Source organism: Pristiophorus japonicus, chromosome 2 (assembly GCF_044704955.1).
Source record: "Pristiophorus japonicus isolate sPriJap1 chromosome 2, sPriJap1.hap1, whole genome shotgun sequence".
Taxonomy (NCBI): domain Eukaryota; kingdom Metazoa; phylum Chordata; class Chondrichthyes; family Pristiophoridae; genus Pristiophorus; species Pristiophorus japonicus.
This window is the reverse complement of record NC_091978.1, coordinates 332733560-332761439: the sequence shown is the minus strand read 5'-3', so window position 1 is coordinate 332761439 and position 27880 is coordinate 332733560.

The window sequence follows — 27880 nt, the reverse complement described above, 5'->3', positions numbered from 1 at the left end:
TTGGAAGATGGCTGCAGCCAAGTGGATCCCAAACGGGCACCTGTGATATAAAACCAGTCCCTTGTGTGTGTTAATGCACGTTAATTTTTTTCGACGACTCAGCCAGCTCCTGGGTCATGTAAGCGGAGGCTGGATCCAGCTTGGTGAATGCCTTTCCCCTGCTAATGTTGCAAAGAGATCATCGGCTTTGGGTAGCAGGTACTGATCCTGTAATGAAACTCGGTTGATCGTTACCTTGTAGTCATCGCAGATTCTGACCGTGCCATCGCTCTTAAGTATCGGAACAATTCAGCTGGCCCACTCGTTAAATTCGACTGGTGATATGATTTCCTCGCGTTGAAGTCTGTCCAATTCGATCTCCACTTTCTCCCTCACTCCCTCATCATGTAAGAGACCGCTCGAGCCTTGTGATGAACAGGCCATGCCTCAGGGACCAAATGGATCTGCACTTTGGCGCCTGTGAAGTTGCCGATGCCTGGTTCAAATAAGGATGGGAACTTACTCAGCACTTGAACACAGGAAGCATCGTCCACCGAAGGTAGTGCTATGACATCTTCGCAGTTCCACTGAATTTTCCTCATCTATCTTCTGCCATACAGCGTTGGCCCGTCGTCTGGTACAACCCACAGTGACAATTCGTGTATCTCTCCATCATAGGATACTTTTACTTTTGCACTGCCGATAACTGGGATCAGTTCCTTGGTGTAAGTGTGCAGCTTTGTCTGAATCGGGCTCAGCTTGGGTCTTTGTTCTTTGTCGCCCCACAGCCTCTCAAATGCCTTCTGGCTCATATGTGACTGACTCATCCCCGTGTCCAACTCCATGGAAACAGGAATGCCATTTATCTTGACTTTCATCATCATTGGGGGACTTTTGGTAGTGAAGGTGTGCACCCCGTGCACTGCTTCCTCAGGCTGACTCGCCTCTCTAGCTTGTACTTTATGATCCTTGCTGGATCGGAAACCTCCTGCCGACTCCTCTGCCGCGTTTTGAGTCACAGTTCTTCTGCACATATAGTGGCTGAATCGACACAGACGGGCCCGATGGTTACCCCCGCAATGCCAGCATTTTAAAAGATTCACATTTACACTCCTTGGCGGACTCTGAGTCGGACTAATTCTTTGATCAACAGTTATTTTCTGCACAGTACTTGCCAGTGAGTTTTGATTCTGGGAGAATTTCAACGTTGAGGTCGTGAACGTCTGGCTTAAGGTGATGGTCCGCTTCACGTCCCCTCCCATCGCGAAAACGTCCTGCAACACGTTGCTGAGGAGTTCGCCAAATTCGCACGATTCCGCGAGCTTTCGTAGGTCTGCGACATATGCCGCTAAATCCTGGCCCTCGGTGCGGCAGTGTGTGTAGAAGCAATACTTGGCCAGCGAAACCCGAGTAAAGGCTTTACCCTCTGTAAACTTTTCTAAACTACCAACGGCAGCCAGCTCTGGTGTAAGTCCATGATGTGTACTCGTCGCCAGTTAATATATCTCGATTTATAAGTAGAATAACTCCATGAGGCCTAGTGCTGTGCTTGAACTGCTGTGACCTTGGTCTCTTTATTGTAACTGCAGAGTCCTTCACCGCGTGGTGACCAGCCTTTTATACAGCTCTTGCCTGGGCCTCCCACAGTTGCACCCTCTAGTGGAACCAGCATAGTATATAGAAACATAGAAACAAAGAAAATAGGTGCAGGAGTAGGCCATTTGGCCCTTCGAGCCTGCACCACCATTCAATAAGATCATGGCTGATCATTCCCTCAGTACCCCTTTCCTGCTTTCTCTCCACACCCCTTGATCCCTTTAGCTGTAAGGGCCATATCTAACTCCCTCTTGAATATATCCAATGAACTGGCATCAACAACTCTCTGCGGCAGGGAATTCCACAGGTTAACAACTCTCTGAGTGAAGAAATTTCTCCTCATCTCAGTCCTAAATGGCCTACCCCTTATCCTAAGACTGTGTCCCCTGGTTCTGGACTTCCCCAACACTGGAAACATTCTTCCCGCATCTAACCTGTCCAGTCCCGTCAGAATCTTATACATTTCTATGAGATCCCCTCTCATCCTTCTAAACTCCAGTGTATAAAGGCCCAATTGATCCAGTCTCTCCTCATATGTCAGTCCAGCCATCCCTGGAATCAGTCTGGTGAACCTTCGCTGCACTCCCTCAATAGCAAGTACATCCTTCCTCAGATTAGGAGAACAAAACTGAACACAATATTCTAGGTGAGGTCTCACCAAGGCCCTATACAACTGCAGTAAGACCTCCCTGCTCCTATACTCAAATCCCCTAGCTATGAAGGCCAACATACCATTTGCCTTCTTCACCGCCTGCTGTACCTGCATGCCAACTTTCAATGACTGATGTACCATGACACCCAGGTCTCGGTGCACCTCCCTTTTTCCTAATCTGCCGCCATTCAGATAATATTCTGCCTTCGTGTTTTTGCCCCCAAAGTGGATAACCTCACATTTATCCACATTATACTGCACCTGCCATGCATTTGCCCACTCACCTAACCTGTCCAATTCATCCTGCAGCCTCTTAGCGTCCTCCTCACAGCTCACACTGCCACCCAGCTTAGTGTCATCTGCAAACTTGGAGATATTACACTCAATTCCTTCATCTAAATCATTAATGTATATTATAAAGAGTTGGGGTCCCAGCACTGAGCCCTATTGGCAGCCCACGAGTCACTGCCTGCCATTCTGAAAAGGACCCGCTTATCCCGACTCTCTGCTTCCTGTCTGCCAACCAGTTCTCTATCCACGTCAGTATATTACCCCCAATACCATGTGCTTTGATTTTGCACACCAATCTCTTGTGCGGGACCTTGTCAAAAGCCTTTTGAAAGTCCAAATACACCACATCCACTGGTTCTCCCTTGTCCACTCTACTAGTTACATCCTCAAAAAATTCCAGAAGATTTGTCAAGCATGATTTCCCTTTCATAAATCCATGCTGACTTGGACCGATCCTGTCACTGCTTTCCAAATGCGCTGCCAATTCATCCTTAATGATTAATTCCAACATTTTCCCCACGACTGATGTCAGACTAACCGGTCTATAACTACCCCTTTTCTCTCTCCCTCCTTTTTAAAAAAGTGGTGTTACATTAGTTACATTAGTTATAGAGTATACATATATGACACCGAGTGTGGAGCGGAGCACTAAGGGAGGTGTTCCACATCTCTTTTAGGGTGTAAGACTGGCTGAGCAACTGCAAATCCCGAGCTAAAGAGAGGGCCTCGGAGCCTAAGAGAGGCTTCCCTGGGGAAAAACTTTTGTGCAAAAAAACCACCAAAAACATTCCCAATGCCTTACTCATGCCACATAAACATATATCACAAAAATAAAAAACAATCATACATACCTCAGATAGACATTCCTTCCCTCACTCCCGCCGGTATGCTCGGACCGCCCGCTTTCCCGAGGCGGTCCCACTAGGGCGCGCTACGAGGCGCTATGGGTCCCCCAGAAAACAAATTTCAAAATGGTTTCGCAACCAAGGGTGATGCACACCAGCTTTCCTCTCCTGGGCAGTATTGCACCGCACTCCTGTAAAATTGGCACCGTAACAGTCCAATCTCCACCCCAATATATTTCCACTAATACCAGAGTCTCCGATCTTATAAAGAAGCCTCTTATGCGGTACCCTGCCAAAAGTTTTTGGGAAATCTAAGCAGACAATGTCCACTGGGCTTCCCTTATCCACCAACTTTATAACTTTTTCAAAAAAATACAATTAGATTTGTATTTATTGCATGCAGTCTCTGTGTGAAGTATTTTCTACAGGCCTATAAACACAATGTCCTATACCTGTCAAAGTCTAACATATGTACTGTTCACAAAGTTTATGCAATATTTAATACACTGCATAATAAATGAGTAAGCGGGACAGAAGTTCAGTTCTGTATTTGTAAATACATCTGGAACATCATGAGTAGTCAAGCATCAAAACAGTCTCAAGATTAGGGTGGCACAGTGGAGTAAGGTAGTGGAATTTACGAACATTATGAAAAATTACAAACAAGAAAAGACCTACTGTTCCATCCAGCTTGTCCCAAACAGTTGTAATGTTCTGTGCATCACAATACATACACTCTCCACCCCACACCACCCAAAAGGCATTTAATTTCGTGGGAGAGGCGAAAAACAGATAAAAGCCTCGGCCAATTAGGGAAAAAAATCTAGAAAAATCCTTTCCGATCCCTTTGGGTGATCAAAACGAATCCAGTAGACCATTCTGGCCCTGATTAGCATTATACAGTACCTACGCTTTGTTCGAGGTAATCTCTGTCCTAGCCAGAAATAGGTCCAGCTCTCACTTGAAGGAATTCAGTGAATCAATGTTCACCGGACAAGCCAGCAGTCTGTTCCACAGGTCCACTATTCTCTGGGAAAAGAACCACCTCCTAACATCTAACTTGGTTCTGCTTTTACATAATTTGAGATCGTGACCTTTGGTCCTCCTTAACCTATTTAGTTGAAACAATTTATCTAACAAACACAATCTAATTCTTTTGTCATTTTATAAACTGCGATCAAATCACTCCTAAGTCTCTAAAGCATAGAGACCCAGCTCTTTGAGTCTATCTGGGTAACTGAGGTGCTTTAGACTGGGAATTAATCTTGTGGCCCTTCTCTGCACCCTTACTAAAGCCACAATATCACCCACCATGTGAGGAGACCAAAACCGGACATGGTATTCTAACTGAGGCCTAACCAAGGTCTTGTACAAGGGCAAAGTAGTATGCTTTGTTTTAAAGTTAATTGCATTATAAAGACACCTTAGCACTCTATTTGCTCTAACTATAGCTTCATGGCATTGGTCATGAACCTTTAGAGATCAATGCGCTAGAAAACCCAGATCTCTTTCTTTCACCACCAGCTTTAGTTCTTTTCCCTGAAGGGTTTATGCATGTTCAGCATTTGATGCCCACATGTATAACACTGCCCTTTTCTACGTTAAGTGTCATTTGCCATCACGGGCCAATCCCCCGGCGCATCTACACCTGCTTACATAAAAATTAGGAACAGGAGTAGGCCATCTAGCCCCTTGAGCCTGCTCCGCCATTCAACAAGATCATGGCTGATCCGGCCGTGGACTCAGCTCCACTTACCCGCCCGCTCCCCGTAACCCTTAATTCCCTTATTGGTTAAAAATCTATCTATCTGTGATTTGAATACATTCAATGAGCTAGCCTCAACTGCTTCCTTGGGCAGAGAATTCCACAGATTCACAACCCTCTGGGAGAAGAAATTCCTTCTCAACTTGGTTTTAAATTGGTTCCCCCGTATTTTGAGGCTGTGCCCCCTAGTTCTAGTCTCCCCGACCAGTGAAAACAACCTCTCTGCCTCTATCTTGTCTATCCCTTTCATTATTTTAAATGTTTCTATAAGATTACCCCTCATCCTTCTGAACTCCAACGAGTAAAGACACAGTCTACTCAATCTATCATCATAAGGTAACCCCCTCATCTCCGGAATCAGCCTAGTGAATCATCTCTGTACCCCCTCCAAAGCTAGTATATCCTTCCTTACGTAAGGTGACCAAAACTGCATGCAATACTCCAGGTGCAGCCTCACCAATACCCTATACAGTTGCAGCAGGACCTCCCTGCATTTGTACTCCATCCCTCTCGCAATGAAGGCCAACATTCCATTCGCCTTCCTGATTACCTGCTGCACCTGCAAACTAACCTTTTGGGATTCATGCACAAGGACCCCCAGGTCCCTCTGCACCGCAGCATGTTGTAATTTCTCCCCATTCAAATAGTATTCCCTTTTACTGTTTTTTTTTTCCAAGGTGGATGACCTCACACTTTCCGACATTGTATTCCATCTGCCAAACCTTAGCCCATTCGCTTAACCTATTTAAATCTCTTTGCAGCCTCTCTGTGTCCTCGACACAACCCACTTTCCCACTAATCTTTGTGTCATCTGCAAATTTTGTTGCACTACACTCTGTCCCCTCTTCCAGGTCATCTATGTATATTGTAAACAGTTGTGGTCCCAGTACCGATCCCTGTGGCACACCACTAACCACTGATTTCCAACCGGAAAAGGACCCATTTATCCCGACTCTCTGCTTTCTGTTAGCCAGCCAATTCTCGATCCATGCTAATACATTTCCTCTGACTCTGCGTACCTTTATCTTCTGCAGTAACCTTATCGAATGCCTTTTGGAAATCTAAATACACCACATCCATCGGTACACCTCTATCCACCATGCTCGTTATATCCTCAAAGAATTCCAGTAAATTAGTTAAACATGATTTCCCCTTCATGAATCCATGTTGCGTCTGCTTGATTGCACTATTCCTATCTAGCTGTCCCGCTATTTCTTCCTTAATGATAGCTTCAAGCATTTTCCCCACTACAGATGTTAAACTAACCGGCCTATAGTTACCCGCCTTTTGCCTGCCCCCTTTTTTAAACAGAGGCGTTACATTAGGTGTTTTCCAATCCACTGGTACCTCCCCAGAGTCCAGAGAATTTTGGTAGATTATAACGAATGTATCTGCTCTAACTTCCGCCATCTCTTTTAATACCCTGGGATGCATTTCATCAGGACCAAGGGACCTATCTACCTTGAGTCCCATTAGCCTGTCCAGCACTACCCCCCTAGTGATAGTGATTGTCTCAAGGTCCTCCCTTCCCACATTCCTGTGACCAGCAATTTTTGGCATGGTTTTTGTGTCTTCCACTGTGAAGACCGAAGCAAAATAATTGTTTCAGGTCTCAGCCATTTCCACATTTCCCATTATTAAATCCCCCTTCTCATCTTCTAAGGGACCAACATTTACTTTAGTCACTCTTTTCCGTTTTATATATCCGTTTTTATGTTTTGCGCAAGTTTACTTTCGTAATCTATCTTTCCTTTCTTTCCTTGCTTGTGGTAGTTGAGCATCCTCTACAGTCCTGAGTCTTGCACATGTACATATCTTGGTGTCATCTGCAAACTTATTGCATGTTGCCCACATTGATAGCAACTTGTGCTTGTAGTCCGCGAACCACGCTCCTGCTTTTATATAAACAGGCTTTTCAATGACTTGTTACTTTATTGTCTGCCTTTTACTGACTGAAATCCAAAAACAGTGAAAAACCTCCTCTAGTGCCACATGAAATCTCTTGCTAGAATTCATCATCCAAACATTTAAATGCAAAACACTGACCCAAAGATAAACATTTCCTAAAGCTGGTTTCTAATGCTTAGTTACCAACCTCTCTTGTTACCAAGGCCCCAATTTTCCTACTTTGTGTAACACATAGTCATAGTTTTCAGGAAAATGGGGATAGGAAAATTATGGGTGCACATGGCAGGGTGACTTTTCCCTACTAAATGATTGCACGGAGATGGAAATTGTCAATTCCCATTCAAAGGAGATTATCTGCACACATCTGAGCTTATTATGTTAAAGAAAATACATGGAAAAATAAATCAAGAGTTTGATGCTCACCCCATAATGTGGGCTTTTTATATTCATTCCTCTTATGTGCACTACTTGAATGAATAAGCAAGTGCACACTCGGGCTATTTACATAATTTTTTGCAACAGTATTTTTCCCTCTACAGTAGAGAGGGTGCAAGGTCATTTGCACTTGATTCTCTGCCTATTTTTGGCTTTGCACACAGCAGGAGGAAAACACAAACATTGATATGTAAATTCACGACAAAATGTATCCTGAAAGCTGCAGCAAATTTTAAGAAGCTTAATTATTTATTGGATATGCATTTAGTAAGTGTCTTCTATTGGCTTTGTTTCAGTTTAATTGCTGAATGAACAACTAAATAGATTGTGGCACAAAGATTTGCAAATTGACTATTTTTAGAAATTTCCATTTTAGCACAATGTTTCTTGGCAAATTATAAATGCATTTATCAGGTTTCAATTACTACTCAGAAACGATGGTCTAGATTTTAACTTTGCAATGCACTGAGAGAGAGGGTGTGGGGGTGAGTGGGAGGGGGGGAGGATGGCGGGGGTCCGGTAGCGCGTGGGAAACTTGGAAGTAAGTGCAGCGCGTCTGTCTTTTAACCCAGCCACTGCATTACCATATCATTTCTGGGTTTCTGACCAATTAGCATGAGACGATTGCAACTCCAGTAATTTAAAGGGACACTCCAAACATGCAATTTGATGGAGTTTGGAGTTGGAAGCACAACAGAAGGAACTGGCAGAAAGGTTGCACCTCATTTTAGTAACGCTTCCCTGGATGTGCTCCTGGCGGCTGTCAGGGCCTGCAGGGAAGTACTCATCCCCATTGATGGGAGGAAGAAGCTTGCAGGTAAAACAACGAAGGCGTGGTTGGAGATTGTCCATGAGATCAGCAGCAGGGGGAGCATGGTGCGACGCTTGTGGATTCAGCGTCGGCAGCAGCTACAGGGAGCAGGCAAAAAAGAAGTAGAAAGAAACAGAAAGGTGACGTCACAGCCAAGGGGGTAAGTGATTGGCTGGTGATTGGTGAGTAGTTTTTCTTTTTTCTCTTCTATAACAGTGAGTAAACTTTAGCATTGTTGTTGCCTATCTAAGGGTTAAGTCATGGCAGGAGAGCTCGGTCACATGTTATGCTCCTCCTGTACCATGTGGGAACTCAGGGACGACTCCAGTGTCCCTGACAACTACGTGTGCGGGAAGTGTATCCACCTCCAGCTCCTGACGGACCACGTTGCGGAGTTGGAGCTGAGGGTGGATTCACTCTGGAGCATCAACGATGCTGAGAATGACGTGAGTAGCACGTGTAGCGAGTTGGTCATACCGCAGGTAAAGGGTCCACAGCCAGATAGGGAATGGAAGACCAGCAGGAAGAGCAGTGCAAGGAAGGTAGTGCAGGGGTCCCCTGTGGTCATCCCCCTGCAAAACTGTTGGGGGGGATGACTCATCAGGGGAGGGCAGCAGCAGCCAAGTTCATGGAACCATGGCTGGCTCTGTTGCACAGGAGGGCAGGAAAAAGAGTGGGAGAGCGATAGTGATAGGGGATTCAATTGTAAGGGGAATAGATAGGTGTTTCTACGGCCGCAACCGAGACTCCAGGATGGTATGTTGCCTCCCTGGTGCAAGGGTCAAGGATGTCTCGGAGCGGGTGCAGGACATTCTAAAAAGGGTGGGAGAACAGCCAGTTGTCGTGGTGCACATTGGTACCAACGACATAGGTAAAAAAATGGATGAGGTCCTACGAAACGAATTAAGGAGCTAGGAGCTAAATTAAAAAGTAGGACCTCAAAAGTAGTAATCTCGGGATTGCTACCAGTGCCACGTGCTAGTCAGAGTAGGAATCGCAGGATAGCGCAGATGAATACGTGGCTTGAGCAGTGGTGCAGCAGGGAGGGATACAAATTCCTGGGGCATTGGAACCGGTTCTGGGGGAGGTGGGACCAGTACAAACCGGACGGTCTGCACCTGGGCAGGACTGGAACCAATGTCCTAGGGGAGTGTTTGCTAGTGCTGTTGGGGAGGAGTTAAACTAATATGGCAGGGGGATGGGAACCAATGCAGGGAGACAGGGGGAGACAAAAAGGAGACAAAAGCAAAAGACAGAAAGGAGATGAGGAAAAGTGGAGGGCAGAGAAACCCAAGGCAAAGAACAAAAAGGGCCACTGTACAGCAAAATTCTAAAAGGACAAAGGATGAAGGCTTTGTGTCTTAATGCAAGGAGTATCCGTAATAAGGTGGATGAATTAACTGTGCAAATAGATGTTAACAAAGATGATGTGATTGGGATTACGGAGACGTGGCTCCAGGATGATCAGGGCTGGGAACTCAACATCCAGGGGTATTCAACATTCAGGAAGGATAGAATAAAAGGAAAAGGAGGTGGGGTAGCATTGCTGGTTAAAGAGGAGATTAATGCAATAGTTAGGAAGGATATTAGCTTGGATGATGTGGAATCTATATGGGTAGAGCTGCAGAACACCAAAGGGCAAAAAACGTTAGTGGGAGTTGTGTACAGACCTCCAAACAGTAGTAGTGGTGTTGGGGAGGGCATCAAACACGAAATTAGGGGTGCATGCAATAAAGGTGTAGCAGTTATAATGGGTGACTTTAATATGCACATAGATTGGGCTAACCAAACTGGAAGCAATATGGTGGAGGAGGATTTCCTGGAGTGCATAAGGGATGGTTTTCTAGACCAATATGTCGAGGAACCAACTAGGGCGGAGGCCATCTTAGACTGGGTGTTGTGTAATGAGAGAGGATTAATTAGCAATCTCATTGTGCGAGGCCCCTTGGGGATGAGAGACCATAATATGGTGGAATTCTGCATTAGGATGGAGAATGAAACAGTTAATTCAGAGACCATGGTCCAGAACTTAAAGAAGGGTAACTTTGAAGGTATGAGGCGTGAATTGGCTGGGATAGATTGGCGAATGATACTTAAGGGGTTGACTGTGGATGGGCAATGGCAGACATTTAGAGACCGCATGGATGAACTGCAACAATTGTGCATTCCTGTCTGGCGTAAAAATAAAAAAGGGAAGGTGGCTCAACTATGGCTATCAAGGGAAATCAGGGATAGTATTAAAGCCAAGGAAGTGGCATACAAATTGGCCAGAAATAGCAGCGAACCCGGGGACTGGGAGAAATTTAGAACTCAGCAGAGGAGGACAAAGGGTTTGATTAGGGCAGGGAAAATTGAGTACGAGAAGAGGCTTGCAGGGAACATTAAGACGGATTGCAAAAGTTTCTATAGATATGTAAAGAGAAAAAGGTTAGTAAAGACAAACGTAGGTCGCCTGCAGTCAGAATCAGGGGAAGTCATAACGGGGAACAAAGAAATGGCAGACCAATTGAACAAGTACTTTGGTTTGGTATTCACTAAGGAGGACACAAACAACCTTCCGGATATAAAAGGGGTCGGAGGGTCTAGTAAGGAGGAGGAACTGAGGGAAATCCTTATTAATCGGGAAATTGTGTTGAGGAAATTGATGGGATTGAAGGCTGATAAATCCCCAGGGCCTGATGAACTGCATCCCAGAGTACTTAAGGAGGTGGCCTTGGAAATAGCAGATGCGTTGACAGTCATTTTCCAACATTCCATTGACTCTGGATCAGTTCCTATCGAGTGGAGGGTAGCCAATGTAACCCCACTTTTTAAAAAAGGAGGGAGAGAGAAAACAGGGAATTATAGACCGGTCAGCCTGACATCGGTAGTGGGTAAAATGATGGAATCAATTATTAAGGATGTCATAGCAGCGCATTTGGAAAGAGGTGACATGATAGGTCCAAATCAGCATGGATTTGTGAAAGGGAAATCATGCTTGACAAATCTTCTGGAATTTTTTGAGGATGTTTCCAGTAGAGTGGACAAGGGAGAACCAGTTGATGTGGTATATTTGGACTTTCAGAAGGCTTTCAACAAGGTCCCACACAAGAGATTAATGTGCAAAGTTAAAGCACATGGGATTGGGGGTAGTGTGCTGACATGGATTGAGAACTGGTTGTCAGACAGGAAGCAAAGAGTAGGAGTAAATGGATACTTTTCAGAATGGCAGGCAGTGACTAGTGGGGTACCGCAAGGTTCTGTGCTGGGGCCCCAGCTGTTTACATTGTATATTAATGATTTAGACGAGGGGATTAAATGTAGTATCTCTAAATTTGCGGATGACACTAAGTTGGGTGGCAGTGTGAGCTGCGAGGAGGATGCTATGAGGCTGCAGAGTGACTTGGATAGGTTAGGTGAGTGGGCAAATGCATGGCAGATGAAGTATAATGTGGATAAATGTGAGGTTATCCACTTTGGTGGTAAAAACAGAGAGACAGACTATTATCTGAATGGTGACAGATTAGGAAATGGGGAGGTGCAACAAGACCTGGGTGTCATGGTACATCAGTCATTGAAGGTTGGCATGCAGGTACAGCAGGCGGTTAAGAAAGCAAATGGCATGTTGGCCTTCATAGTGAGGGGATTTGAGTACAGGGGCAGGGAGGTGTTGCTGCAGTTGTACAGGGCCTTGGTGAGGCCACACCTGGAGTATTGTGTACAGTTTTGGTCTCCTAACCTGAGGAAGGACATTCTTGCTATTGAGGGAGTGCAGCGAAGGTTCACCAGGCTGATTCCTGGGATGGCGGGACTGACCTATCAAGAAAGACTGGATCAACTGGGCTTGTATTCACTGGAGTTCAGAGGAATGAGAGGGGACCTCATAGAAACGTTTAAAATTCTGATGGGTTTAGACAGGTTAGATGCAGGAAGAATGTTCCCAATGTTGGGGAAGTCCAGAACCAAGGGTCACAGTCTAAGGATAAGGGGTAAGCCATTTAGGACCGAGATGAGGAGAAACGTCTTCATCCAGAGAGTGGTGAACCTGTGGAATTCTCTACCACAGAAAGTTGTTGATGCCAATTCACTAAATATATTCAAAAAGGAGTTAGATGAAGTCCTTACTACTAGGGGGATCAAGGGGTATGGCGAGAAAGCAGGAATGGGGTACTGAAGTTGCATATTCAGCCATGAACTCATTGAATGGCGGTGCAGGCTAGAAGGGCCGAATGGCCTACTCCTGCACCTATTTTCTATGTTTCTATGTTTCTAATGCCGAAAATGGTTTAATTACCTAAGCAGGGCAGGAAAGCTGAGTACAGTGGCATATTCACCTTCATCCTGGTGTTTGTATCATCCCAGCCCCCGCCCTCCATCTTCTCACGCCTACTCCAGCACATCACTCCTCACACCAACTTATCTTGCAGGTACACCCTTCCCTCTCTGTCTATGCACTTCCTCACATCCCTCACTGTCCCTCGCTCTCATCCTTATGCAGCGTCATGTCTCTCCCCCATAGTCACACTCAATAAATGCTTTCCATTCATTCGTCAACACATACCATTACTCTCACTCGTAGGTAACTTCTTTCCCTCGTTGCAGGAGAAGAGAGCACAGAATACGAGGGAGAGGCAGAGAACTGGAGATGGCTCTGCAGCCATCTCACAACTGACAGCTACAGAGGAGGAAGCACTGGACATCAGTGGTGGCTCGGCATGCCTGGCTGTTGGAGATGGGGAGATGGTGACCTCCCAGCTACTTGGTGACAGAATGATATATCAGACAGACACATGGCATACAAAGCTCACTTAGGGTGACTTCATGTCAGCAGTGAGTGAAATATGATCATATGCCTAATGATCACTTAAAACATTCTTATCTTGATGGTTCTAATTCATGTTTTTAATCTCCCACAGGGCCTTCAAATGTCCCACAACAGGTGGTCCAGGAGGACGACGACAACTTCTCAGAGAAGCTCACTCCCTCTGAGGGTGCACCGTCACAGGACTCATGCAGACCATGCACCAGCTCAGATATTCAAACTTCAGTGGGACCAGTAAGGCAGATAGTTGCGTTGTCACCTGGTGACTCACATATCACAACTGAGCAAGAGCAGATGGTGGAGACAGGGACAGCAGTGGAGAGTCCACGCCGGAGGCTGCAGGACGCTCCAATCTCTGCTCAGCTGGAAACAGATGCTGTACCGCGAGGGCTGTCAACGAACAGGATACTTCTGGAGCATCAGCAGAGAATGTGCATAAGAACATAAGAACATAAGAATTAGGAACAGGAGTAGGCCATCTAGCCCCTCGAGCCTGCTCCGCCATTCAATAAGATCATGGCTGATCTGGTCGTGGACTCAGCTCCACTTACCCGCCCTTTCCCCATAACCCTTAATTCCCTTATTGCTTAAAAATCTATCTATCTTTGACTTGAAAACATTCAATGAGCCAGCCTCAACTGCTTCCTTGGGCAGAGAATTCCACAGATTCACAACCCTCTGGGAGAAGAAATTCTTTCTCAACTCGGTTTTAAATTGGCTCTTCTGTATTTTGAGGCTGTGTCCCCTAGTTCTAGTCTCCTCGACCAATGGAAACAACCTCTCTGCCTCTATCTTGTCTATCCCTTTCATGATTTTAAATGTTTCTATAAGATCACTCCTCATCCTTCTGAACTCCAAGGAGTAAAGACCCAGTCTACTCAATCTATCATCATAAGGTAACCCCCTCATTTCTGGAATCAGCCTAGTGAATCGTCTCTGTACCCCCTCCAAAGCTGGTATATCCTTCCTTAAGTAAGGTGACCAAAACTGCACGCAGTACTCCAGGTGCAGCCTTACCAATACCCTATACAGTTGCAGCAACACCTCCCTGCTTTTTACTCCATCCCTCTCGCAATGAAGGCCAACATTCCATTCACCTTCCTGATTACCTGCTGCACCTGCAAACTAACCTTTTGGGATTCATGCACAAGGACCCCCAGGTCCCTCTGCACCACAGCATGTTGTAATTTCTCCCCATTAAAATAATATTCCCTTTTACTGTTTTGTTTTCCCAAGGTGGATGACCTTACACTTTCCGACATTGTATTCCATCTGCCAAACCTTAGCCCAATCGCTTAACCTATCCAAATCTCTTTGCAGCCTCTCTGAGTCCTCTACACAACCCGCTTTCTCACTAATCTTTGTGTCATCTGCAAATTTTGTTGCACTACACTCTGTCCCCTCCTCTCGGTCATCTATGTATATTGTAAACAGTTGTGGTCCCAGCACTGATCCCTGTGGCACACCACTAACCACTGATTTCCAACCGGAAAAGGACCCATTTATCCCGACTCTCTGCTTTCTGTTCGCCAGCCAATTCTCTATCCATGCTAATACATTTCCTCTGACTCCGCGTACCTTTATCTTCTGCAGTAACCTTTTGTGTGGCACCTTATCGAATGCCTTTTGGAAATCTAAATACACCACATCCATCGGCACACCTCTATCCACCATGCTCGTTATATCCTCAAAGAATTCCAGTAAGTTAGTTAAACATGATTTCCCTTTCATGAATCCATGCTGCGTCTGCTTGATTGCACTATTCCTATCCAGATGTCCCGCTGTTTCTTCCTTAATGATAGTTTCAAGCATTTTCCCCACTACAGATGTTAAACTAACCGGCCTATAGTTACCTGCCTTTTACCTGCCCCCTTTTTTAAACAGAGGCGTTACATTAGCTGCTCTCCAATCCGCTGGTACCTCCCCAGAGTCCAGAGAATTTTGGTAGATTATAACAAATGCATCTGCTATAACTTCCGCCATCTCTTTTAATACCCTGGGATGCATTTCATCAGGACCAGGGGACTTGTCTACCTTCAGTTCCATTAGTCTGTCCAGCACTACCTCCCTAGTGATAGTGATCATCTCAAGGTCCTCCCTTCCCACATTCCTATGACCAGCAATTTTTGGCATGGTTTTTGGGTCTTCCACTGTGAAGACGGAAGCAAAATAATTGTTTCAGGTCTTAGCCATTTCCACATTTCCCATTATTAAATCCCCCTTTTCATCTTCTAAGGAACCAACATTTATTTTAGTCACTCTTTTCCGTTTTATATATCTGTAAAAGCTTTTACTATCTGTTTTTATGTTTTGCGCAAGTTTACCTTCGTAATCTATCTTCCCTTTTTTTATTGCTTTTTTAGTCATTCTTTGCTGTTGCTTAAAATCTTCCCAATCCTCTAGTTTCCCACTAACCTTGGCCATCTTATATGCATTGGTTTTTGATTTGATACTTTCCTTTATTTCCTTGGTTATCCACGGCTGGTTATCTCTTCTCTTGCCGCCCTTCTTTTTCACTGGAATATATTTTTGTGCGATGTACTGGCAGGTGTTCCAGCCCCACTGTGCGTGCTTGCAGAGGGATTGGAGGAGTCGTCTCAAACATGAGTGGCATGATGTCGCAGGTCTTTGCAACGATGTCTTCGCCATGGAACGAGTGGCCACCTGCACGAAGCATCAAACGCAGCAATCAAATGAGTACCTGCTGGCATTCACCAATGGCTTGCACACTATGAATGCCACCTTAATTAGGGTGAACATTACCCTAGTCTGCACTATTCATCGACCCACTGATCTGCAGCAAAGTGTTTTTCACCTCATTACTAGAAGGGACGGGCATGAGAGGGATGAAGGTGAAAGGGGACGTGGAAGTAAGGACTCAGCTGAAAGCGCTTCTACTTCTCACCTGTTGCCCCTGCCTCCCACCCCCAGTCAGTACCAGACATGCCTCCTGGTGTCCTGATGGCCAAATCTGTCACTGCACAGTCTTGGCCGGGGCCATCAGGAGCTCCAAAACCCAAAGAATGTCGGCCAAGAGCATCTCAGCTGTCAGAGCATGGATCTGAACAGCCTGCCTCTACCTCTGCTGAAGCCACGAGGGTTGCACCATGTAGAAGTGCTAGGGTATGCAGATGGCTGTGTTACACAGTGTTAGATTGGTAGTTTCTATTTTATTTTTGAGCCACATAAATATTAGTTTCCGCCATTTTCTCGACTGCCTCTTCCTCCTCCTCAGTGTAGTGTATGAAATGATACAATGAACTCCGTACTGTGAGCCAGTGACTCGGTGTAACCTGGTCAGTCTTTAATGGCTTCCAGAAGTGAGGATACAAAGGTGAAGTTCAGGTTATATACCAGGCCCAGCACCAGTGTACCCATGACCCTAGGTAGTGCCCCCTCTAGATGGGAAGACCTTATGTACATACATTACATCATTCCCCCCCAGTTCTTAGCACAAGTCCATATTACAAGTTCAGATGGTCCGGAGTCCCTCGTCCCTGATTGACCATCTCAGTACAATCCCAGTGCTTTCCGAGTCTCTCACGACTTGGGGCTGGGCATTGACCACAGTGGGTTCTTCCGATGGCTGGATGTGAGTTGGTTGGTCATCTAAGCTCGCGGTGTCTTCTTCCGACTGTTCCGGTTCGTCAGTGTGTCTTAGCATGCACAGGGAATTGCTGACTCGCTGGCCTGAGCGTCGTTTGGTTTGGGATCCTGGCTGGTGCCTGTTTCCTCTGGGGGAACAGTGGTGGGTGACCCTACATCTAGGGGTATGGCCTTGGTGCAGTCTGCTCCTTCAGGCTTGTGGCAGTTGGTGCCATCGGTTGCTTGAGAGATGGAGCCGACCCAGGGCATGGTAGCGATACCGTTGCCATTGCCCTGCTGAGGTCGCCTGCTCTGCTTGTGGCCACACTTCATGGTGCATGACTTTGGTCCCCGGGACCACAGGCTACAGCATTGGGTAGCTCACTGGACCTGTGTGCACCCGATGGGTGTCTGCCCACTGCATTGGCTGCATGCAGTGCAAACCCTGCATCGCACAGCTTTTCCTTACTTATGATGGACACTCTGTGGGTCCGATCATGATCGCATGACTTTTTCCTCGCTGGTTGCATGTGCACAAGTCAAATCATCAGTTACACATTTTACATGATCAGTTACACATTTTGTCTCCGACTTACAGTTACTATTACATTGCTTGAGTGTGTGGAACTGTCCCTTTAATTGTAGTGGGTTGCAGGCCTCCTTTAAGAGAGCCTTGCTTGCTTTACCCCAATCCGCTTCTCTGTTTGGTGCCACATGTTGCTCCATCAGCACTGCACCTCGTGGTCTGGCCGCGGCCATCTTTGTCTTCAGCGCATCACCTCGTGGTTTGAGCGCCATCGTTCCTTCGTCCACGATGTCAACTGCGATGATCCTCTTCTCCCCGGGTTCTGCCTCCGCAGTTGGGAAGTCGCTTCTGGATCCGGTTTTCTTTCTCCGGAGTCCTGCCACTGGAGCCTGGAAGGTGTGTGCGGGTCGTCTCAGCTGGATCATCTCCACGCAGTCGTGCTGAGCGGTCTGTGTCTCTGGTGCTGTGCTGGTCTGCTCTCTGTTGCTGGGTCCACTCTCAGGTCAGGGCTTGCTTTGCCTCTGAGCGCAGAGGGCTTCGATCGCTGGAGGGATGAAGTCTTTCCACTTCCAATGGATCTTCTCCATCCACCTTCTGCCGAGCAACGTTGGTCCATCACCTGCAACAATTCACAGAGGTAACTTGTGCACTGCACCATCATGGTGTACCTTTACATTCGCACTACCAACGACTGGGATGATTTCATTGGTGTAGGTGCGCAGCTTTGCCTGAACCGGGGCCAATTCGGGTCGTTCAGCCGGATTGTCCCAAAGCCTCGCAAAGGTTCCTTGATTCATCACTGACTGGCTCACCCCCATGTCCAATTCCATGAAGACTGGACTTCCCTCTATCTCGACTTCCATCTTCAGCAGGGAACACTCGATGGCGTAGGTAAATATGCTATGTACCTCCCCGTGGGACTGGACTGCCTCTCTGTCTATCAATTCCTAATCCACACTGGATTCATGGCCATCTGCGGACTCTTCATCGACACAGTGAGTCCTATTTCTCTTACACATTCGCTGGAGGTGGCCCTTTGTGCCGCAGCCTTTGCATACATAGTCTTTAAAACGGCACTGGTGAGCCCTGTGATTCCCTCCGCAATGCCAGCATGGTGCTACTCGATTAGCCCCCTCGGCGGACTCTGAGTTAAGGGACACGGGGGCCTGTTCTCGCTTCCCTGAGAGGGTTTGCGTTTTACAGTCCAGCCCCTAAATGGCGCCACTCGGTGCACAGTACCTCTGGGTTTGAGTCCTGAGGGTGAGACATCTGCCTAGAGCCGCAGGTCGAGGTCATGAATGCCTGGCTCACAGAGATGGCCTTCGGCAGGGTGACTGTGGTATCCGCCGACAGTAGCTTGTGAAGAAGGCCCTCATGGCCAATGCCAATGACGAAAATGTCCCACAGCGCTTCGTTGAGGTGGGTGCCGAACTCGCACGCTGCTGCCAGCCTCCTGAGGTCTGTGTGACTTCCCGGCCTTCGGGCCGTCGGTGGGTACAGAACCGGTGTCTGGCTGTGAGGATGCTCTCCTTGAGCTTGAGTTGCTCCTGGATCAGGGTTACGAGTTCCTTGTACGACTTGGTCATTGTCTTCGCTGGTGCCAGCCTGACGAGGCCATAGATGTTGGGCCCACAACTGGTTAGCAAGATAGCGCGGCACTTATCAGCCAGTGCGGCCGGGTCATCTCCTGTCAGGTCGTACGCTGTGAAGAAGTGTTCTATCCTCTCCACAAAGGCATCCCAATCATCACCATCGGTGAATTGCTGCAACGTACCAAGGGTAGCCATTTCCGCGTGAAAGTTCGTAATCTCGTCACCAATTGTAGTGTCCTTAGATGCTCTAATAATTACTCCACGAGGCAGTGTGTTGTACTTGAACTGCAGTGACCTTAGTCCTTTATTAGTTAACGCCAGAGCGAGGATCACACCTGGTGGCCTGCCTTTTATACTAGGCCAGGCACACCTGTACAGGTAACCTACGAGTCTCCCACTGCCGCGTCCTTTGGTGGCACACCTTGTGATAGTACCAACTTGTAGGATACATGACAGGCCTTGCCTCTGGGCCGAGGTGAATCTGCACCTTGGCTCCCTTGAAGCTGCCAATTCCTGGTTCAAACAGTGAGGGAAATTTGCTCAGCACTTGAGCACACAAATCATCATCTGCTGATGACAAAGCTTTGATATCGTACCATTTCCATTTTATTTTCTCGAGCCAACTCCTGCCGAATAACGATGGGCCATTGCCCGGGATAATCCATAACGGTAGAACATGAACCGCTCCCTTGTACGACACTCTTACTGCTGCACTACCGGTCACAGGTATGAGCTCTTTGGTGTAGGTACGCAACTTCACATTTATCGGATTCAGCTTGGGTCTCTCTGCCTTGGTCTCCCACAGCTTTTCGAAAGTCCTCTGGTTCATTTTCGATTGACTTGCATGCTTGTCTAATTCCATGGATACTGGCACGCCATTTAATTTTACCTCCATCATTATCGGTTGGCTCTTTGTTAATAATTTTACCTCTATCCTTGTCGGTTGGCTCTTCGTTAGGAACGCACCTACGCTATACACTTCCTCCTCGGAGCTCTAAAGTGCCTCGGGCTGCATCGCCAGATCCACGCTGAATTGATCATCATCCACGTGGTGTGTCGCAGCTCACTTGCTCTGCTGTGGGCACGTCTGCTGAAGATGCCCCGTCTTCGCACACCCTCTGCCTGAAGCAGCACTGATGCGGTCGGTGATTTCTCCCGCAACGCCAACACATTGAGCTTGGATTTGCGCTTGATGGCGGGCTTTGAGTGGCTCCTGTTCTCGCATACGCTGTCGAGTAGGCCCTCGATGGTGAACTTTGAGCGGCTCCCAGTCTTGCAGACGCAGTCGAGTAGGCCCTGTCATGTGCAGCTCTGCCTGCCGTCGATACAATTTTGTTCACAGTACTTGCCGTGGAGTTCCTGTTTTGTCGCGATATCTGCTTCGTGCTTTTCGGCGTGGACATGCAAGCCTGGGTGTTGGTTATTACCTTGCTGAGGTCCGGCGTCTCTGCAGCCAGCAGCTTGCTTAAGATTGGCTCGTGGTTGACCCCGATCACAAAAATGTCATGCAGCATGTCTTCCAACGCAGGCCCAAATTTGCAAGGCCCTGCAAGACATCTCAGGTTGGCAACAAATGCCGCTACATCCTGGCCTTCTGGACAAAAGTGTGTATAGAAGCGATATCTGGATATGAGGATTCCTTCCGTGGGTTTAAGGTGTTCCCGAACTAGAGCACACAGTTCTTTGTAATCCTTTTCTGTGGGAAGAGTGGGTGCGGGCAGATTCTTGATGAGTGCATAGATCATGGGGCCACTGCGAGAAGAACTGCCCTGCGCTTCTCTGCATCCTTGTCTTTGTTTAGGTCATTTTCCACGAAACACTGGTCAAGACGATCCATGAAATCTCCCCAATCCTCTCCCTCATTAAATCTCTCGAAAATTCCAACAGTGCTCGATCGTGCTGTGCTCGCCATACTTTTGCGTGGGTTCGTATTTGCCTCGTTGCCATGGTAGTGTATGAAATGATACAATGAACTCCATACTGTGAGCCAGTGATCAGGTGTAACCTGGTCAGTCTTTAATGGCTTCCAGAAGTGAAGATACAAAGGTGAAGTTCAGGTTATATACCGGGCCCAGCACGAGTGTACCTGTGACCCTAGGACCTCCGACGGTAGTGCTCCCTGTTGGTGGGCAGACCTTAGGTACATACATTACACTCAGAATCGTCTGAAGAGGCTGCAGGTCCAAACCTCGCTGCTGCACAATGTTGGTCAGAGCGCAGCACACCACGACCATTCTGATGATCCTGGCTGGTGCGTACTAAAGGGCACCTCCAGATCTGCCAGGCACCTGAAGCGCATCGTCAGAATGCCGATGGCTTGCTCAATGACACATCTGATTGTTATACGGCTTTCACTGTATTGCTTCTGAGCCTCATTGGTTTTATTCCTCACAGGTGTCATCAGCCATGTTTTAAGTGAGTATCCCTTGTCTCTGAGCAGCCAGCCGGTATGTCTGCTTTGAGGTGTGAAGAGATCAGGGAGAGTGGACTGCCGCAGGACGAAAGCATCATGGTAGCTGCCCGGGAATCTTGCGCACGCCTGCATAATGTGTTTTTCTGGTTGCACACCAACTGCACATTGATGGAGTGGAAGCCCTTGCGGTTGATGAATGCTCCTCGGTGATCTGGGGGTGCTTTAATTGCCACATGTGTGACGCCCTGTACCTATGGGAAGGCAGCCAGAGCCGCAAACCTGAGCAGTCGCTCATTCTGACTGGGATCATCGCAGGAAAAGTCTGGCAAATTCAATGCAAACTTTCTTAGTTAATTATAATCCTGAGTTCTGATAGCTGAGATGAATAAATAAAGATATCCCAAGAGCAATTAGGGCAGAATTTCCTGGTCCTAGCACCCCTTGTAAAAGCACGGTAAATGTAGCCAGTGACATGCTGCTCGGTCTCTGCTCCAACATCACTCCAACATCACTCCAACATGCATACTGAGGGTTCTCATAATGCTCCACCTCATGGAAGTTAAGCAATGTAAATCAGGAGCATGTATGATGTCGTAGACAGCTGTGCCCGATTAGCATAGCCAAGCTGCCCCAACTGAAAAGTTAAGAAGCTGTTAAGGTGTTATAAGGGCTGTCTCAGCAGATTTAGTAAGGTGGAATAAGTAATGTGACAGAGAATCTTTGTTTGTTGTTTAAAGAGGCATTCACTTGTGATAGTTTGTCCTGCTATTTGTGGCTGCTGGGAGGACATCAGTACAAAGTGCAGGATGAGGGTCCCTATGCCTGTGTTGCATGGAGGAGAGGGAGAATGGGCAGGAGGCACTGTTCGATGTCAGAATGATGAGGCAATCCCATAGGGTGAGGGTGTTAACATGGAGGTACCCAGCCAAGTGGACATAGCCAGGCCTCTCAGAGGACCAATGTTTATCAGAGAGTTAGTATAAGATGTCTGTTACCTGCTGGAAAAGCATCTGAAGCAACACTCCCAAGTCTCCACAGCTCTTCCTACATTACAACAGTGACTACACTCCAAAAGTACTTCATTGGCTGTAAAATGCTTTGGGACGTCCTGTGGTCGTGAAAGGCGCTATATAAATTCAAGTCTTTCTTATTTTCAATGCTAGAAAAAGTAACAATGTCACTATTTTGCCACTGGAGGATTTCTAAGTCCCACGGTGACATTGTCTGCACCAGCTATTCGGCAATGCGTAGATGCATCCAACAGGTCACTGACACCCAGGGCAATTGACTGCATAGTTTTTCATTAAACTTCTTTCACCTTTGCACCCATGTCCTTGACGCAATGTTGCTGCCGTTGCTTGCCTCAGCCATCTCTTGCCATACCCTACCTACCACAACCTTCATAACTTTTATGCAGGGAAATAGGGCAACCCTCTTCTGCCCTACTTCCTGCAACAGCTTTTCAACAGCCTCATCATCAAAATATGGTACCATTTGTTCGGGTTTTGCCCCGAAATAGGCTAAATATACACTGTGTATTTACAGGATAACCTGTATTCAGACCTCTTTAAACAAGCTCAAAAATTAGGAAACAATTAGATGTCTGTTTAATGCTTTTTATTCGTGTTACACAACCCACTACATACCTGAGATTATTGCTGCATACAATGTATCACGTGAGGACTCATCAGGAAGAATTGGAGGCATGTGGTTCTAATCTGCTTAAACTAATCAAGGCTAGAGGTTTCCCTGAGCTTTTGCGTGTTGTACCTTTTATAGTCTTGCTAACATAATGGTTACATATCAACACGTTCTGGTTATTTTTAAATATGTAACATGTTAACCCATTAAGTCATCTTGTAAATTATGTAACTTTCTTTAGTGAATCTGCACAACACTATCATTTGTACCTTACTGTCTTTTCTGGTAGTCTTAATAACGTCTTTATATTCAGTTCAATGCCTGACCGTCTGGCTTGGTGCCTAGAACATAGCATGTCTGTCCTTGCAGATGTTTGTCCATTAATGTTTGTTCATAGGTTCTAATCTTGTTCTGAATATGACTTCTTAGAACCTGCTTATATTGTAGATTCTTAGGGCTGATGGCTAAGTTGTGTAGCATGCAGCACACGGCAATGAATTCAGAGACCTGTTGTGGGGAATTTTGAAGGCTACCTCCAGAGCGGTCCAGGCATCGGAAGCGTTGCTTGAGCACCCCAATTGTCTGTTCGATGATATTGCGGATGGCTGCATGGCTCTCATTATAACGCTGCTCAGTTTCTGTGGTGGCATTCCGGAGGAGGGTCATGAGCCAGGTGGCCAGGCCATATTCTTTATCCCTGATCAGCCAGCTCTGGCCTTGTCTTTGTCGCTGAAACATTCATGAGACATTGCTCTCACGCAAGATGAAGCATTACGTGTGCTCCCTGGATAGTGGATATTCACTGTGAGGATGCGCTGTGTGTGGTCGCAGACCAGTTGTATATTTAGGGAGTGGTATCCCTTTCGGTTTCTGAAGACTTCTGCATTGTGTAATGGTGCTCGCAAGGTAAAGTGTGTGCAGTCAATGGCACCTGGAAGATTGGGGAAGCCTGCAAATTGTTCAAACTCTAGAGCCCACTCATTCTGGCTGTCCCTGCTCATTGGAAACTTTATGAAGTCCATTCTGCGTGCATACAGTGCCCTTGTAAACTGGCGAATGCAGCAATGTGCAGCATGCTGAGAGATGCTGCATCTGTCCCGTGCTGCTCCCTGGAAGGAGCTGGAGGCATAGAAGGCCAACGCGACTGTCACCTTCACCTCAATGGGCAGTGCAGTTCTGTTGGCGCTGGTAGGCTGTAGGTTTCCCTGTAGGAGCTGGCATATCTGTCAGCATTTCTTTTCAGAAGCACAGCCTTCTAACACACTGCGCCTCAGAGAGCTGCTGGTATGGGCGATGTAACCTGTAAACCCGTGGTGCGTAACGCCTCCTCCCCATACGTTTGTGACCTCTTCGCATCCATGGCCCAACATGGCCAAGAACCCTTCTTCCAGCTAGAAGCCGCCTGCCAATAGCAACCAGCATGATATGCTGGTGAACTAGTATTGCCCCAATTGAAATCTCTCACTGACCTTTTAAGCATTGTGTCATGTCACATAAAAGTGCCATTTGCAAGTTGCAGCCTCACGCAGCATTCTGTGTACAACGGTGGCAGTCACTGACAACTGCGATATAATATCCACCAGCCTCTGTTTAAATATAATGGCAGTAGCGCCTGCTCCAACTGGCACCGTCTGTTTTTTTCAGGCACTTCCTGGGTGATTGTTAAATGAGGTGTTAAGGCGGAAAGTTTCATCCGGGACGCTAGTACAGCCTTGTACGACGATTGACGTCATAATTACGCTGAAAACGGAGGGCAGAGCCGTTAGTTTTTGCCTGGCGCAAACCAATAGCCGAATCTTCTAGCTGGGCGCTAAATTCTGGACGCCCGGCATCGTGCCAAGAAACAGCATTTAATGCCCCGCCGGAGCATTAAACGAGGCACAAAATAGCCAACAATCCAGCCCTTAGATTTAATATGTGTAAGTGTCTTTAATATTAAAAATGTTTTAATAAAGTTATCAGAATTATTAGGGTCTACCCCCATCTGGCCTACCTCTGTCTACATTCCCTTTCTTTTGGTTAGTGCAAACATTTCCATTATATTCTTTCTCCTCTTAACTTGACTTAGAGTTCTCTTAATCAAACAGACCATCACTATAAGAATAATTTGAATAATCATCTGTAATACCAACAGGAAATGTTGAGGCTATTCTTACCCAAGGATGTTGTCCTGTATTGGATACTATCTCCCATCAGGTGTGATGACCCAGGGTGGCAATAGACTGCTCAATGTTATCATTTTGTTGTTACATATGTACCAAATTATTTTGCAAGTTACTATAACTATGTAATGTAGATTTAAAGCTCAAGGAAAGGGGTAGAATTGGATGGCCAAAATGTACAACTGCTCACAGTGCTTCTGCCTGGAGTCATGTTTACATGAATTTCTGTAACATTGTGGGCCCTTGAAGGCACCAATACTTTGGGGTGGAAATTCGGTACCACCCATTTTGAGGCATTAATCCAGGTGGAGTGGTAAGTATAGCGCCATTAAAAGGTTTGCACCTCCCACCGAGAAATTTGCTTGAATCGGACCAAGAACTGAAGGGGGCGCTAAATCAGCCGTTACACTCCTGACCTGGGGGGGGGCGCTAACGAAGATCGTCGCGCAAAATTTTGTAAACCATTACGTATGCTCTGAAGTCCAATTCACATCCTGGGAAAAGCCAAGTCTTAAAGGCGCAGCAAGGTAAGTATGCACGTGCGCAGCTCCACCTCCTCAGTGTCTTGAGAGCGGGAAAATGGACGAGCAAGAAGGAAGGAAGAGAGCGCACCGCTTCTTGGCCATGGCCCTTGAGGCCTTGCTTGAGGCTGTGGAGAGGCGCAGCAATGCGCTACAGACTGGAGGGGAACGAAGGCTACTGCCAAGGTTAGTAAGAAGGTTGTGGAGGGAGGTGGCCCAGCACGTCTCCGCCCACGACACGGTGGTCAGAACAGCGACACAATGTTGGAAAAAGTCCAACGACCTCACTAGAGTCTCTAGGCTTTCCATTCACCTTGTAATGCGTTCATGTGAGCCTCAGTGTCTCACACAATGTAAAGGCTTTGCAGTGCACACCCTTTCTCTATGTGTACCACATCATGCTCTTCGTTGCTGGAGATACCCTAAAAGCTCTCTATTGCCTCGCTAGACATGCCCCGCCCATCCAAGCGACTCTCAACTTCTAGCTCCCGACTCACCTGAGGACACCCACCAACACCTTTTAATGCTTCATATGCGGTCACAGGCCTTAAAGCTCATACTTACTCATAGCTCTTTGTCCCAAAATCCCACTGTTGATGTGATATATTCTTTACTACATCACAAACACACACATAAACAAGATGGTTCGACAGGAACTTGTCATGTGACATTGTCATATGATCCTTTTATTATATTTACATGAGTAGCTGCATTACATTGGTTGTCCACTAGGAGGAGCAGTAATCCACTAGGAGGAGCTCTATATTACAGTTGACACGTCCACTGTGCACTGCCACACAGGCTGACACCTCGGGACATAATTAGCGAGTCACCAAACATGCCCACAATAGGCGAGAGCAGCAGCGGACGGGAGGCAGAACTCCCGCTCAACAGTGATGGTTCATGACTGAGGTGGGTGTTTTCTGTGAGACCCCTTACCCTTGAACACACATGCCTTACAACATGTAACTCCAAAATAACGATGCCCCCTCCTTCTTGCCTTCCTGCCCCCTTCCCAGCTGCTAACCACATTTCTATAGCTTTGTGCTTACAGATGATGAGCCACCTGCCCATCAGCCATCTTTGTCACATGACATGGAAGATGAGGAGGAACTAGGGACGAGTATGGCAACAGAGCGGGACGCGTCCTCAGTGCCAGCGAGTGGGAGACCAGCTCAGTGGAAGAGCCTGTCTGGGGTTTCCAGATCCGGACGCTCCTGGCCCCAGTGGCCTGCAGCAATGCCCAGCATGAGTGGAAGCTCGGGGCCAGCTCTCCGAAGGGTAAGTCGGCCCAGGTATCCTGCTTAGAGACAGGCAGATGGGGACCTGGATTTGGAGGCTATGCCCAGGAATTCCTTACAGATGAATCGTGAGCTTATGGGTGCATTGGAGAAGGCCCCGCAGAGCATGGATGCACTTGCTGTAAGTGTGGCAGAGACTACCTCAAGCATTGCCCATGCCTCTCAGCAGGCCACTGAGCCCATCTTTGCCCGGGACGTGGGCTCAATGAGCAACAGTGGGGTCCCAGAGGTGATGAGGCATGCCTTGGCTGATGTGCCAGCAGCATTGACAATACAGGCCGAAGTCACGCAAGGTCTTCGTGATGCCATGCAAGCAATGACTACTGCCATCCTCTCTGTCATCCCCACAATCCGACTGGAACACATGGTGTTGCAGTAGGGCAGCAATCTGTGCTTGCATATATTCAAGACAGAGTTAGATATGACCCTGATGGCTAAAGGGATCAAGGGGTATGGAGAGAAAGCAGGAAAGGGGTACTGAGGTGAATGATCAGCCATGATCTTATTGAATGGTGGTGCAGGCTCGAAAGGCTTAATGGCCTACTCCTGCACCTATTTTCTATGTTTCTATGTTTCTATGCTCCTGATGCTCTGGCCCTGCCCCGGAGGAGTGGCAATGGGCCACGGGCAATGGAAGGTGCTGTCCTTCCTCACCATGACAGCATTCCGGCTCCCACCACTGCTATTCCGCCTTTTCACCAGCCACTGCCTGCACCCCAGCCATTCGAGACGGCTGCTGAATATTCTGAGGCGGTGCAGTCAGCAGCCTGGTCCAGGGCATCTTGCTAGGCCCTCTGTCCTGTCACCATCAGACACAGAGCAGCCCTCAAACGGCTTTGCTGCAGGCACTGAGGCCACATTGAGGAGGACCAGTAGGTATGGGAGGGGAGGTGAGGCAGAGAGGTGGCAAATACTTGCAGAAGACACACTAATCACTGTCATGTATGTAGACCATGTATACTAACTGTATAGTCACATAAGGTGTGCCACCAGAGGGCACTGCGGTGGGAGACCTGATGGTCACCTGCATAGGTGTGCAGGGCCCAGTATAAAAGG